Source organism: Pleurodeles waltl, chromosome 5 (genome assembly GCF_031143425.1).
Source record: "Pleurodeles waltl isolate 20211129_DDA chromosome 5, aPleWal1.hap1.20221129, whole genome shotgun sequence".
Classification (NCBI taxonomy): Eukaryota; Metazoa; Chordata; class Amphibia; order Caudata; family Salamandridae; genus Pleurodeles; species Pleurodeles waltl.
In genome coordinates this window covers 1,346,053,856-1,346,069,452 of record NC_090444.1, presented here as the reverse complement: position 1 = coordinate 1,346,069,452, position 15,597 = coordinate 1,346,053,856, and positions in this window count along the sequence as shown.

The following is a 15,597-nucleotide window of genomic DNA, read 5'->3' as shown; positions in this document are numbered from 1 at the left end:
TAACCTGACTTGCCCCATTTTAAGACGCCCATGCGCCATTTTCCCCCTACGCCGGCGCTGCCTGGTGTACGTGGTTTTTCTCGCGCACACCAGGCAGCGCCGGTCTGCTTGCGCCGGCTAACGCCATTCAATAAATACGGCGCCCGCATGGCGCTTCAGAATGGCGTTAGCCGGCGCAAAACTTTTTGACGCTAAACTGCGTTAGCGCAGTTTAGCGTCAAAAAGTATAAATATGGGCCCAAATCTTCTACAGGTTCTGGATACTCGCAGATAAGGGCGACCCCTTCTAGTAGCCACAGTGACGCTTGACAGGCTACGCCAAAGCAGACCGTACCTTCCAGAAGGAGTGCCAGAGGGAAAAAAAACCAACACTGGGGAAAAAACCTCAAACAGGAACTCCTGAAGAAAAACAAGAAACAACAGGACTTGACAACAGGAAACAAAAATAGGCAAAATCTCCCAAGACAAAAAGCAGGAACAAAGAACAGGCAAAAATCTCCCAAGGCAAAAAGCAGGAACAAAGAACAGGCAAATATCTCCCAAGGCAAAAAGCAGGGACAAGAACAGGAGCGAACAGCACAACCAGAAGGAAGTGTTTGCAACGCAAGGTGGAACAAGACTGACTGACTTCTATACTGAGAAAAGGGAAGTGACATCACAGGAAAAGGAAAGAACACCATCTTGAATTGGAAAGAGCCCATAGACCAGTATAGGAAAAAGAAAGTAGTATAAAAGAAAAACAGAGCATGCTGGGACAAAAACACGAAGAAGACAAGATGGACACAACATGGACAGAGACAGGAAAAAAGACCAGACAAACCCACCACCATCAACAAAAAGAAGAAAAAAGGGCTACAGGTAAGTGTAGCGCGACCGCAAGCAAAATATATGCTTCCCAGAACGTGTAGTCAAAAAACGCGGGGAACGGCGATCCGAGTAACGGTAGCGCATTCCATCCGAGGAAGGAAACGCGGTGTTACAACGGGAGGTGCTCGCTGGACGTTGCTGGACCATCAGTCGGGTTCTCATAGGGCAGGGGGCTGCGTGTGCAGATGTCTACTCGGGCGTTAGATATCTTTGTCGGATCCAGTCACGGTCAGGGGAGCCTTCTGAATTCAGGCTGCAGACGTCATTGGGTTGATCAGGAGGGGTCAACCCAGGGTGGACTCGAGGTTGAAATTGCCTGAGTACCTTCTCTGCACTGGTGGGCCACCTGGACATGGGCCATGGGCATTGGGTGTAGTGTGGTCATGGCTTATGGATCCAGGTGGTTCTGGAGTCATTTTTGGAGTTTCTTGTGGACAGGGCCACTGCTGGGCACACAGTCTTCTGGGCGTTTGTAGAGGTCACTGGTCCTGCAGGATGCGTTGCCTTTTTGTAGCAGGGCTTCTGAAACTGAAGACAGGCTGGTAGAGCTGGGGCCAAGGCAGTTGGTGTCTGGAGTCTTATCTGCTGGGGTCGGCTTAGCAGTCTTTCTTCTTGCTTCTGTCTTCTTTTCTTTAGATCGCCAGGAATCTGGTGAGCTATGTTCAGGGGTGCCCTTCAATCCTAGATTTAGGGTGTTACAGGGGTCAGAGAGCAGTAGCCAATGGCTACTGTTCCTGAGGGTGGCTACACCCTTCATGTGGCCACTCCCTTTGGGGTGTGGGGGGCACATTCCTAACTCTATTGGTCTCTGTCTTCCAAATCAAGATGGAGGATTCTGCAGGGCGTGGGTCACTTCATCTCTGGACACCTTATCGTACTGGCTAAAGAAGAAAGGCCATCGAGCCAGACGACTATTGCAACACTGAAAACTCCGAAGACATTGGAGGTTACGATGATCAGTCCTGGCTTCAAAAGGCTCTCTGGAACCCATAAAGAAATGCCTTCATTCTTTACAAGCTACTTTGAGAGCTAGTAGTTCTCATTCCAGTACGGAATAATTGCATTCAGCCACTGATAGGATGTGAGACAGATAAAAGATAGGATGTTCCAATCCATCGTTGTCTTGTTTCTGCAGCAGAACTGCCCCAATAGCTCTGTCTGAGGCATCAGTCACAACTATACATTTCTTGGTATTGTCAGGGTGACACAACACGGGTGCTCGGGTAAAGGCGGTCTTCAATTCTTGAAACGCACGTTCAGCATCCTTGGTCCAAACGAAACCCTTCTTCAGGTTCTCTTTCTTAATTGTTTGTGTTATGAAACTTTGTATGTGGGCAAAGTTCTGAATAAACTGCTGATAAAAGTTTGATAAACCAAGGAAACATTGCGTTTCATTAATGGACGTTGGAGAAGGCCAATCTAATATGGCACTGACCTTATCAGGATTCATGGATATTCCGTGTTGATTAATACAGAACCCCAAATACTTTACTTCAGATTTATGGAACTCACACTTATCAGGTTTACAAAACAATTGTTTTTTCTTGAGTCTTTCCAGGACTTGCAGGACATGATCTATATGTTGCTCAGGATCACAGGAATATATCAAGATATCATCCAAATAAATGACTACATATTAATTGAGTACATCAGAGAACACCGAATCCATAAATCGTTGAAAAACAGAAGGGGCGTTGGTCAGTCCAAAGGGCATAACACGGTACTCATAGTGCCCAAAAGGGGTACGGAAAGCTGTCTTCCATTCATCTCCTTCCTTGATCCGAAGGAGATTGTAGGCACCCCGTAAGTCTAATTTGGTAAATATCTTGGCTCCTTGAATGGCATCCAATATATCTCTGATTAAAGGCAGCGGATATCAATCCTTAATCGTTATTCTGTTGAGTTCACGAAAGTCAACACAAAGACGCAGATCCTTAGTCTTCTTTGGGACAAAGAAGAGAGGAGCCCCTGCAGGGGACGTGAAGGGAGCAATCAAACCGTTGTGTAAGTTATCGTCTAAATATTTCCTTAGCACCTTCTTTTCTTGGTCTGTCAGAGAATACATTCGACCAAAGGGGACGACTTCATCAGGAATTAAAGGAATAGCACAGTCATAACTGTGATGAGGCTGCAAAATAGGATTACTAGGTTTCTAAAAAATGCTGTTATATTCCTGATAACCATCTGGAACCCCCTGGATCATATTGATAGAGTTAGTGTTATCCTTAGTTGACTGACAGGACCTTTTGGGAGTCCAATAAGAAGTAGTGGAATAACAATTCTGTTGACAAAATGAAGACGTTAGGGATATAGTTCTTGTTTCCCAATTGATATAGGGGTTGTGTCGGGCTAACCAGGGTATTCCCAAAATCATGATGTGATTTGGTGAGGCTATGAGATCAAAGGCAACATGTTCTTGATGCACCCCAAACGTCAAACAAAGAGTAGGAGTTGCAGCCACCACAGGTCCTGAGGTTAACCGAGGGCCATCCACCATGTGAACCTGCTCAGGAGTCTCTTTAAGAATGCAGGGAATTCCTTTACTCGTAGCCCAGGTCTCATCCAGATAGAGTCCACTGGCTCCACAATCAAGGAGAGCCAGAAGGTGTTCTTCTTGATCTTGTGAACTTTGTAACTTGACCAAGAGGATAAACAGGGTGGACATGCTTTCTTTGGAGGAATATATTGATGGTACTTCAGCTCCTCCCATCTCCTTCCTCCTTACAGGGGATGGGAGCTGGCGTTTCCCGCAGGTCATGAGTGAAGTACCGGACAACTACGGATCAGGTTACCAGCCTTACCACAGTACAGACAAAGTCCCTTTCATCATCGTTCCTCCCTTTCTGACTCCGTCAATGGCCCACGAACCAGATCTATCTCCATGGGTTCTTCAGGGGGAGGTGGAGAAGCTTTGTATGGAATATCTTCCGTTCGCCGACTGCTAGCACGAAAGGTACCAGACTGGTATGGAGCTCGCGTTCTACGTCTCTCCATCTTACGCTCTCGAAGTCTATATTCGATGCTCATAGATTGAGCCATTAATTCCTTCAAAGAAGAAGCTGGAGAAGAATGTAAAAGCTCATCTTCAATTTCTTCACACAGGCCTCGGCGGAAAAGGGGTATGAAGGTGCGTTCCACCCAAGAGGTTTCAGCTGCCAGCTGTTTGAAGTGGGTTTTATACTGCAGAACATCCTGATTACCCTGCTGAATGTCACATAAGGCTTTTTCAGCTGCTGCTTCTACCCCAGGTAAAGCAGAATAGTTAGCCAGGACTGGGTCTTCTGCAGAAACCAGAGGGGTCGCCCAAGCAAGCACCGGACCAGACAAGGCGCTGATTAGATAGCCCAAGGCGCTGATTAGTTAGGCCACCATAGCCTTATCTGAAGAAAACTGGAGTGGACGAAAGGCAAAGAAAACCGTCAGGGCGTCCAAAAATTCCTTCATCTTTAGACGAGCTCCAGAATATCGAGGAGTAGTGGCAGATACGGGTGGTATGTCCATTGATTGGGAAGACAAGACCTGTCGTAGCGAAGTGTTCTCTGCCCGTAACTGTTGTAACTCTTGGGCTTGTTGTTGGACAGCCTGCAACAAGGCTTGAGCATTTTCTGACGCCTCTCCCTGTGGACCTTCCATGGTGATCTCGCAACGCGGAATCTGTTACGTACTGCACTGGACTTCTCACCTCTGTATACCGGGTTGGCGAATACACCAAATCTTCTACAGGTTCTGGATACTCCCAGATAAGGGCGACCCCTTCTAGTAGCCACAGTGTCGCTTGACAGGCTACGCCAAAGCAGACCGTACCTTCCAGAAGGAGTCCCAGAGGGAAAAAACCTCAACACTGGGGAAAAAACCTCAAATAGGAACTCCTGAAGAAAAACAAGAAACAACAGGACTTGACAACAGGAAACAAAAATAGGCAAAATCTCCAAAGGCAAAAAGCAGGAACAAAGAACAGGCAAAAATCTCCCAAGGCAAAAAGCAGCAACAAAGAACAGGCAAAAATCTCCCAAGGCAAAAAGCAGGAACAAAGAACAGGAGCGAACAGCACAACCAGAAGGAAGTGTTTGCAACGCAAGGTGGAACAAGACTGACTGACCTATATACTGAGAAAAGGGAAATGACATCACAGGAAAAGGAAAGAACACCATCTTGAATTGGAAAGAGCCCATAGACCAGTATAGGAAAAAGAAAGTAGTATAAAAGAAAAACAGAGCATGCTGGGACAAAAACACGAAGAAGACAAGATGGACACAACATGGACAGAGACAGGAAAAAAGACCTGACAAACCCACCACCAACAACAAAAAGAAGAAAAAAGGGCTACAGGTAAGTGTAGCGTGACCGGGAGAGAAATATATGCTTCCCAGAATGTGTAGTCAAAAAACGCAGGGAACGGAGCGCCGAGTATCAGTAGCGCGTTCCATCCGCGAGGACACGCGGCGTTACAACAGGAGGTGCTCGCTGGACGTTGCTGGACCGTCGGTCGGATTCTCAAAAGCCAGGGGGCTGCGTGTGCAGACGTCTCCTCGGGCGTTGGATATCTTTGTCGGATCCAGTCATGGTCAGGGGGGGCCTTCTGAATTCAGGCTGCAGATGTCAATGGGTTGATCAGGAGGGGTCAACCCAGGGTGTACTCGAGGTTGAAATTGCCTGAGGACCCTCTCTGCACTGGTGGGCCACCTGGACATGGGCCATGGGCATTGGGTGTAGAGTGGTCATGGGTTATGGATCCTGGTGGTTCTGGAGTCATTTTTGGAGTTTCTTGTGGACAGGGCCGCTGCTGGGCACACAGTCTTCTGGGCGTTTGTAGAGGTCACTGGTCCTGCAGGATGTGTTGCCTTTTTGTAGCAGGGCTTCTGAAACTGCAGACAGGCTGTTAGAGCTGGGGCCAAGGCAGTTGGTGTCTGGAGTCTTATCTGCTGGGATCGGCTTAGCAGTCTTTCTTCTTGCTTCTGCCTTCTTTTCTTGAGAACAACCAGGAATCTGGTGAGCTAGGTTCAGGGGTGCCTTTCAATCCTAGATATAGGGTGTTACAGGGGTCAGAGGGCAGTAGCCAATGGCTACTGTTCCTGATGGTGGCTACGCCCTTCCTGTGGCCACTCCCTTTGGGGTGTGGGGGGCACATTCCTAACTCTATTGGTCTCTGTCCTCCAAACCAAGATGGAGGATTCTGCAGGGCGGGGTCCCTTCATCTGTGGACACCTTAGAGGTGGTCCATGCTGGAGTGGTCACTCCTTCCTGTTTTACCTAATTTTCCCTCTGGACTTGCTGCCAAAATTGGGGCTTTGTCTGGGGGACGGGCATCTCCACTAGCTGGAGTGCCTTGGGGCATTGCAACAGGAGGCCTGAGCCGTTGAGGCTCACCGCCAAGTGTTGCAGTTCCAGCAGGGGGGAGGTATGAAGCACCTCCACCCAGGGCAGGCTTTGTTCCTAATCCCAGAGAGCACAAAGACTCTCACCCCATGTGGTCAGAAACTTGTCTTTTGGTGTCAGGCTGGCACAGACTGGTCAGCCTTACACTAAAGGGTTGGTTAAAATACAGGCGGAAGCTCTAAGATGCCCTCTGGGTGCATTTACAATAAACCCAACACTGGCATCAGTGTAGATTTACTGTGCTAAGAAGTTTGATACCAAACTTCCCAGTCTTCAATGCAGCCATCATTGAGCTGTGAAGTTCGTAATGACAAACTCCCAGCCCTTGTACTTAATATGGCAACACTGAACTTACAATGTCTAAGAATGGACTTAGATACTGTAGGGGCATATTACTCATGCAGCTTTGCCCTCACCCGTGGGATAGTGCATCCTGCCTTAGGACTGTAAGGCCTGGTAGAGGGGTGACTAACATATTCCACAGGCAGTGGTTTGTGGGCATAGCACCCTGAGAAGGATGCCATGTCAACTTTACCTTTTTTCTACCAGCACACACAATCAGCAATGGCAGTGTGCATGTGTTTGGTGAGGGCTCCCTTAGGGTGGCTCAATACATGCTGTAGCACTTAGGGACCCTCCTTGGCCGCAGAGCCCTTAGTGCCACTGGTACAGTTTACAAAGGACTTAGCTGTGTGCCTGGGGTGTGCCAATTGTGGAAACAATGGTGTAGGAAGCTGACCCGTTATGAGGTGAGCACCTATGGTGTTATCACGTCATACCAGGTCCAGGTATCCCCTATTAGTGAGATGCAAGTGGTATCTAGGAAGCCAGGGCTCTATATAGGTAGCTGTGGATGAGCAGCCAAGACTTATCTAGGAGACATGCAAAGCTTATGTAATACCACTACAGTCACACAGCCCTTACACACATGAAATAACCCACAGTGTTACAAAAATAAAGGTACTTTATTATAGTAACACAAATACTAAAATACTGTTTAGGTAATACTCTACTAGGACGTAACTAAACACACTAGTATGTACACTTTAGAAGTCAGTGTTTAGCATAGAAAGGAATAGCAAATAGTAAAAACAATAGTAAATAGTGAAGGCCCTAAGGGGAGACCAAACCATATACTATGGTGAAAGGCAGTCCCCCACCCAAGGAAGTGGAATTGGTAGAGGGGAGCTGGAGGAAATAGGAACCTGAGTACAAGGGTGCCCCCCCAGCAACCAGCGAGAAGAGGTGGGTACCTGGGTTTTCCCCAAACCCACAGGAGAGCTTTGGAAAAAGACTGTGCAAGAAAACCAAAGGTGGATCCTGACAGAAGAGAACCTGCAAATGAAGGGGACCAAGTCCAGTTCAAATTGGAGTGTCCGGTTGTGGTAGGAACCACTACCCACCCTTCTGGGGATACAGGACCAGGTCACCAGTGGAGACAAGGAGTCAGCTGTGCAGCACCGTAGAAGGAGAGAAGTTCCAGAAGTGATGCAGGTGATGTCCCACAACGGAAGAGGAGTTGCAGGTAGTTAGTGGTGATGGAAAATGACCAACAAAAAAAGGTAAAAGTCACAGATGAAGAGTTGCAGAGCTGTCAGGGACCAGCAAGGTCCAGGGGGACTCATTCCAAGGAGGGGAGTCCCAGGTGACCCACAGCAGTGAGGAGAGTTTAAAGACGAGGATGCAGCCCCCCCAGGCAACTCACAAGCAGCAGGCACAGGAGTTGCAGTGAGGCCCACTCAGCACAGTCCTACATCGCTGGAGCAGTAGACAGGAGACTGTGCTTTTCAGGGAAGAGTGCTGGAGGCCAGGGCTACACGGAGCCCGAAGATTCCTTAGAAGAGGAACAAACAAGCCTTGGTAGATGCAAGAGTCGCTGTACACAGGGGTACTGTCTTGCGAGGAGAGGCAAGGGCTCACCGCCTCCCAAGTTGGACAGCTGGTAGAGAGGACCGATGGGATGGCTTGAGACCACCTCCTGTGTTGCAGGATCCACGCATTCCTGCAGGAGAGAGGATCCACGCAGCCGAACGTCGCTGCAGTTGGTGCCTGCAGATGCAGGGGCATGACTCCTTCACTCCAAGGGAGATTTCTTCTTGCTTCTTGTGCAGGCTGAAGACCTGTCACCCTCAGAGGATGCATAGCCAGGGTAATGTTGCAGTTGTTGGAAGGAGCCGGAGAAACAATGTTGCAGTACAGAGTGGTTGGTAGAACTGCAGATTGTTGGTTCCTGGAGTGTCCAGTTGCAGTCCCGGTGGCCAGAAGATGAAGTAAATGATGCAGAGGAGTCCTGCTGGAATCTTGCACGTTGAATCTGAGGACCCACCCAAGAGGGGGACCTTAAATAGCCCAGGAAGGGGGATTGATCACCTAGCAGGGTGACCTCCTATCAGGAGGGGGCAGTGACTTCCCCTGCCTGAACTGGCCACTCAGATGCTCCCAGGGACCTCTGCTCACCTTGGATTCAAGATGGCAGGATCAAGTGGCCACCTGGAGGACCTCTGGGCACCACCCCTGTGGTGGTGATGGACAGGGGAGTGGTCACTCCTCTTTCCAATGTCCAGTTTTGCGCCAGAGCAGGGACCGGGGTCCCTGTACTGTTGCAAACTGGTTTATGCAAGCAGGGCACCAAATGTGCCCTTCAAAGCATACCTGTGGCTTGGTGAGACCTCGCCTCCCAAGCCATGTAATACCTATTTCCAAGAGAGAGGATGTTACCTCCCTCTCCCACAGGAAATCCTTTGTTCTGCCTTCCTCTGCGTGAGCTGGTCAAGCAGCAGGAGGGCAAAAACCTGCCTGAGGGGTGGCAGCAGCGCAGGCTGCTTGGAAAAGCCCAGACGATTAGTAGGGGCAATGCTGGGGTCCTCTAAGGAGCCCCAACCTGCATGGAATCATACAACCAATACTGGCAACAGTATTGGGATATGATTCTGACATGTTTGATACCAAACATGCCCAGGTTTGGAGTTACCAATATGTAGCTGGACACTGGTAGTGAGCTGTGTCCAGTACACGGGTAAAATGGCTTCCCCGCACTTACGACGTCCAGGGTATTGCAGCTGGAGTTCGTATGGGCACATGCAGGGGTGCCTTCACACACAGGTACCTGCACCCTGCCCTCTGGGATAGGAGAGTCTACCATAGGGGTGACTTACAGTGACCTGGTGCATTGACCTGTAGTGAAAGAGTGCATGCACTTTTTTACACAGGCTTAAATGGCAGTGCTGCAGACACATTTTGCATGGGCTCCAATGGGTGGCACAATAATTGCTGCAGCCCATAGGGAACCCCTGGTGCTCCAATGCCCTGGGTGCCTATGTACCATATACTAGGAACTTATATGGGGGCACCAGAATGCCAATTGTGGGGTGAATAAAGTCCCAAGCAACCAAATTTAGAGGGAGAGAGCACAGTCACTGAGAAGGATCCCATAAGCACAGTCAAAACACACTAACAGTAGGCACAAAGTGGGGGTAACCATGCCAAAAACTGTACTTTCCTAAATACCCCCCCCAAAAAATGAAGGACAATGAGACTAACCTTGTCCAGTTGCGTCTTCATTGTCTAAATGGAAATATCTGGAAAGTCCATCTGCACTGGAGTGGTTACTCCCAGGTCTATGTTCCACTGTATAGTCCATTCCCTGTAGGCATATGGATCACATCAAATGTTTGGGATTTTCACCTTTCATCAGTTTTAACCATAGGAGGGGCTTGTGGTCTGTTTGACCAAGGAAGTGAGTGCCAAATAAATATGTCTGCAGCTTCTTCAAAACCCTGACCACAGCAAAGGCCTCCCTCTCTATGGCTGACCAACGCTTTTCCCTGGGGGTCAACCTCCTGCTAACGAAAGCTACAGGTTGAACCTGGCCCTCTTCATTTAGTTGAGATAGTACTGCCCCTATCCCTACTTCAGAATCATCTGTCTGCACGATAAATTGCTTGGAGTAGTCAGGGCTTCTTAATATTGGAGCAGAGCACATGGCCTGTTTAAGGTCATCAAAAGCTTTTTGACGGGTAGCTGTCCACAAAACGTTCTTGAGTACCCTTTTCGTGGTGAAGTCATTTAGAGGGGCTACAATGGAGCCAGAGTTCTTAATAAACCTCCTATAATACCCTGCCAGGCCTAGGAAGGCTCTGACTTGGGTTTGTGTGGTAGGGATAGCCCAATCCAAAATGGGCTAGAATTTGCTCTATAGTGGTTGGATGTGGCCTCCACCTACCAGTTGGCCCAGACAAATTACTTTTCCCTGCCCTATCTGGCACTTTGAGACCTTGATATTGAGGCCTGCTTTCTGCGGGGCCTGCAATACATTCCCAAGGTGGACCAGGTGGTCCTCCCAGATGGAGCTAAAGAGAGCTGTATTGTCTAGATAAGCTGCACTGAAGCTTTCCAGGCCTTCGAGAACTTTATTCACCAACATTTGGAATGTGGCAGGTGAATTCCTTAGTCCAAAGGGCATCACAGTAAATTGATAGTGCCCACTAGGAGTGGAGAATGCAGTTTTGGGTTTGGCATCCTCTGACAACATAATCTGCCAATAGCCAGCAGTCAGGTCAGAGGTGCTAAGATACTTGGCAGTTGCCAGTATATCTGTGAACCCATCTGCGCTAGGGATAGGATGAGTATCTGTTTTAGTAACAGTATTGAGACCTCTGTAGTTTACACAAAACTTAATTTCTTGTTTGCCATTCTGAGAGTGGGGTTTTGGGACAAGCACTACAGGATTAGCTCAGGGGCTGTCTGAAGGTTCAATGCCTCCTACGTCTAGCATCTTCTGGACTTCAGATTTAAGGCATTCCCTGACTTGATCAGACTGTCTGTAAATCTTGCTTTTAATAGGCAAGCTGTCACCTGTGTCAATGGTGTATTCACACCATGTAGTCTGGCCAGGTGTCAGGGAGAACAGTTCAGAGAACTGTCCTAGGATGTTTTGGCAGTCATCTTTTGTGACTCAGAGAGGCAGTCTGCAAGTACAACCCCATCTACTGAGCCATCTGTTGTATTGTGGGAGAAGAGGTCAGGGAGAGGGTCACTCCCTTCTTCCTGTCCCACATCAGTTGCCATGAGCAAGGTCATGTCAAACCTGTTATAGTAAGTCTTCAGGCGGTTCACATCGTGCACCCAGTGGGGGCTTCTAGGAGTGCCTAGGTCAATCAAGTAGGTGACCTCACCCTTTTCTCCACAATAGTTTGTGGTCCACTCCATTTGTCCTGGAATGCCCTGGGAGCCACACGCTCCAGGACCCACACCTTCTGTCCTGACTGGTCAACAGTGAAGAGAGCCTTCTGGTCATTCCATTGTTTCTGTAACTCCTTTCTGGCCTGAAGTTTTTAGTGGCCCTCTTCATGTACTCAGCCATCCTTGATCTGAGGCCAAACACATAGCCCACAGTGTCTTGTTTGGGAGACTTAAGAGGTTGTTTCCAGCCTTTTCTAGCAAGAGCAAGGAGACCCCTAATATGGTGCCCAAACAGAAGTTCAACAAGGCTGTAGGCCACTCCATTCTGAGGAACCTCCCTACAGGCAAAAAGGAGGCAAGGTAACAGGACATCCCACCTCCTGCTGAGCTTTTCTGAGAGCCCCATTATCATGCCCTTGAAAGTTTTATTAAACCTCTCAACCAAGCCATTTGTTTGAGGGTGGCAAGGGGTGGTGAACTTATAAGTAACACCACACTCCTTCCACATGTCTTTAAGGTAAGCGGACATGATGTTTGCACCCTTGTCTGATACCAGTTCCTTAGGAAAACCCACCCTGGAGACAAGCCCCAGGAGGGCTTTAGCCACTGAAGGAGCTGTAGTGGTCCTAAGAGGAATGGCCTATGGATGCCTGGTGGCATGGTCCACTACCACCAGGATGAATCTGTTACCAGAGGCTGTTGGAGGGCCCAGGAGGCCAACAATGCCCACTCCAACCCTCTCAAAGGGCACCGCAATGACTGGTAGTGGAATTGGAGGGGCCTTTGGGGTGCCACCTATCTTGCCACTGGCTTGACAGGTGACACAGGAGCGACAAAACGTCTTGGTGTCTTCTGACATATGGGGGCCAGTGAATGTGAGGGACAGGCCTGTCCCAAGTTTTGCTTTGCCCCAAGTGGCCTGCATGGGTAATAGCCTGTGCTAGAGTTAACAGGAACTGCCTAAACTTCACAGGGATAACCAGTCTCCTGGTGGTACCAGGTTTAGGGCCCCTTGCTTCTGAGTATAGGAGGCTGTTTTCCCAGTACACCTTATGGGTGCCACTCACGTCCCCTGCCTCTTGTGCTGCAGCTTGCTGCCTTAGGCTCTCCAGTGTGATACAGGTTTGCTGTTCCTTACTGAGTTCTTCTCTGCGGGCCTTCCTGAACCCAAGAGCTCAGCTATATCAGCTTGGACCTCCTCTTGTCTAGGCTCCACCCAAAGAGTGAATTCTTCTCCTCCGGGAGTTGAATCCTAACTGGAGGCTGGAGCTGGGGGTACTTTTTTCCCTGCTCTGTCCTTTTATTTAGGGGTCTCCTGGGCCATTTTTCTAGGCTCCAGGATTCCTTGACCTTTTTGTTTCTTTGCCTTGCACAGGAAAGTGCCCTCTTTCTTGGCATGGTTACCCCTATTTTATGCCTCGTTGTCAGTGTGTTTGACTGTGTTCACTGGGATCCTGCTAATCAGGACCCCAGTGATTATGCTCTCTCCCTTCTATCTTGGTAACTTGTACCATTTTTCACCCCACATTTTGGCATACTGGTGCCCCCATGTAAGTCCCTAGTATATGGTACACAGGTACCCAGGGCATTGGGGTCCCAGGGGATCCTCATGGGCTGCAGCATGTATTATGCCATCCATGGGGGGGGCCCATGCAAAGTGTTCTGCAGCACTGCCTTTGCAGCCTGCGTGTCAAGAGTGCATGCACCATTTTTAACCATAGGTCACTGCAACAGGTCACTATAAGTCACCCCCATGGCAGGCCCTCCTAGCTCAGAGGGCAGGGTGCAAGTACCTGTGTATGAGGGCACTTCTGCACTAGCAGAGGTGTCCCCACAAACTCCAGTGACATTTTCATGGACTTCGTGATTGTGGGGACGCCATTTTATGTGCGTACTGGACATAGATCACTACCTATGTCCAGCTGCATAATGGTATCTCTGAAACTAGGCATGTTTGGTATCAAACATGTCAGACTCATGCCCCAATACTGTTGCCAGTATTGGATGTATGATTCCATGCACTCTGGGGGCTCCTTATAGGACCCCCAGCATTGTTACCACCAATCTTCTAGGGTTTTCTGGGAAGCCCAAGCTGCTACCACCCCTCAGACAGAATTCTGCCCTCCTGCTGCGTGATCTGATCAGGCTCAGGAAAGCAGAACAAAGGAGTTTAGTGGAAGAGGGAGGTAACACCCTCTCCCTTTGGAGATAGGTGTGACTGGCGTGGGAGGGGTAGCCTCCCCAATCCACCGGTATGCTTTGAAGGGCAAATTTGGTGCCCTCTGTACATAAACCAGCCCACACCAGTTCAGGGACCCCCAGGCCCTGCTCTGGCACGAAACTGGACAATGGGTTGGTGCCCAGAACTCCTCCAGAGAGTCTCTGGTTTCTGCCATCTTGAATCCAGGGTTGGCAGGGAACTCTGGGAGCATCTGAGTGGCCAGGCCAGGCACGTGATGCCAGAGCCCCCTCCGGATAGGTAGTCACCTGGCTAGATGACCAAGTCCCCTCTCAAGACTATTTAGGGTCTTCCTCTGGGGTAGGTCCTCAGATTCGGCTTGGAAGATTCCAGAAGGACTCCTCTGCAACTTTACTTCAACTTCTAGCCACTGGAACTGTGACTGGAACCTCCAGGAAATGGCAATCTGCATCCACAAAGAAGATGCTTCTTGCAACATTGTTTCCACAGCTTCTTCCAGCTTCTGCATCATTTCCCCGGCAGTGCATCATCTGAGGGTGGCAAGTCTTCAGCCTGCATGAGAAGGAAGAAGGAATCTCCCTTGGAGTGAAGGAGCCACCCCTGCATCTACAGGCACCTACAGCAATGAAGAATGGCTGCATGGATCTCCTCTCATCCTGAGCTGCATAGATCCTGCATCACAGGTGGTGGTCCAGAGTAGTCCTCTTGGTCCTCTCTGCCAGTGGTCCAACTTTGGTGGAGGTAAGCCTTGTCGTCCCATGAAGGACAATACCCCGGGCACCGCTGTTAGACTTGGCATCATTGGCATGGTCTCTCCTAACGTTTTGCCTCTACTTCCCAGGTTGTTTTCTGTGTGCTGGACTCTTGGCATTGGCTTATCCATGATTGGCATATTTGATTTACTAGTAAGTCCCTAGTAAAGTGCACTAGAGGTGCCCAGGGCCTGTAAATAAAATGCTACTAGTGGGCCTGCAGCACTGGTTGTGCCACCCACATTAGTAGCTCTATAAACATGGTTCAAACCTGCCACTGGAGTGTCTGTGAGTGCAGTCTTAACTGCCAATTCGACTTGGCAAGTGTACCCACTTGCCAGTCCTAAACCTTTCCTTTTCTTACATGAAAGACACCCCTAAGGTAAGCCCAGGGTGCCCCATGGACAAGGTGCAGTGTATCTTTAAGGTAGGGCATATACTAATGTGTCTTATATGTCCTGACAATGAAATATTGCCAAATTTGTTTTTCACTGTTGCAAGGCCTCTCTCTCTCATAGGTTAACATGGGGGCTGCCTTTAAATGTGATTAAAGGGTAGATTCCCTTGGGAGCAGATAGACATGGGGAGTTAGGGCTCTCTGAGCTCATCATTTAAAAATACATATTTTAGTGAAGTTGGTTTTTAGATTGTGTGTTTGAAAATGCCACTTTTAGAAAGTGGGCATTTTCTTGCTTAAACCATTCTGTGACTCTGCTTGTTTGTAGATTCCCTGTCTGGGTCAGTTTAACAGTTGGGCTGTTTGAACCTCTCCTCTAGATAGTGACACAAAAGGAGCTGGGGTGTAGCCTGCATATCCTGATGAGCCATCTGGGCCAAGGGGAGGGGAGGAGTGGTCACTTACACCTGAAAGGGCTGTGCCTTCCCTCACACAATGCAGTCTCCAACCCTCGGTGTGTGTCTGGGGCCTGGCCTGGGCAATGCAGGATCTTGAAAACAACAGAGACTTCTCTTTGTAGTAGGCCTACTTCAAAGACAGAAATAGGTATAAGAAGAGCACCCAAACCCCTGGAAATTGGGAACGAAGAGGAACCTCTGCCAAGGGGAAGAGCTGGTGAAGCTGGAGGAGGAGTACTGCCCCTTTGCCTGTGACTGTGCTTTGCTGGGCTGGCCTGCAGTAGCTGCTTCTACCTGAGAGAGGACAAAGACTGACTTTTGTGTGACTTCCCACTAGTGAAGAATCTCCAAGGGCTTGAATTGAGC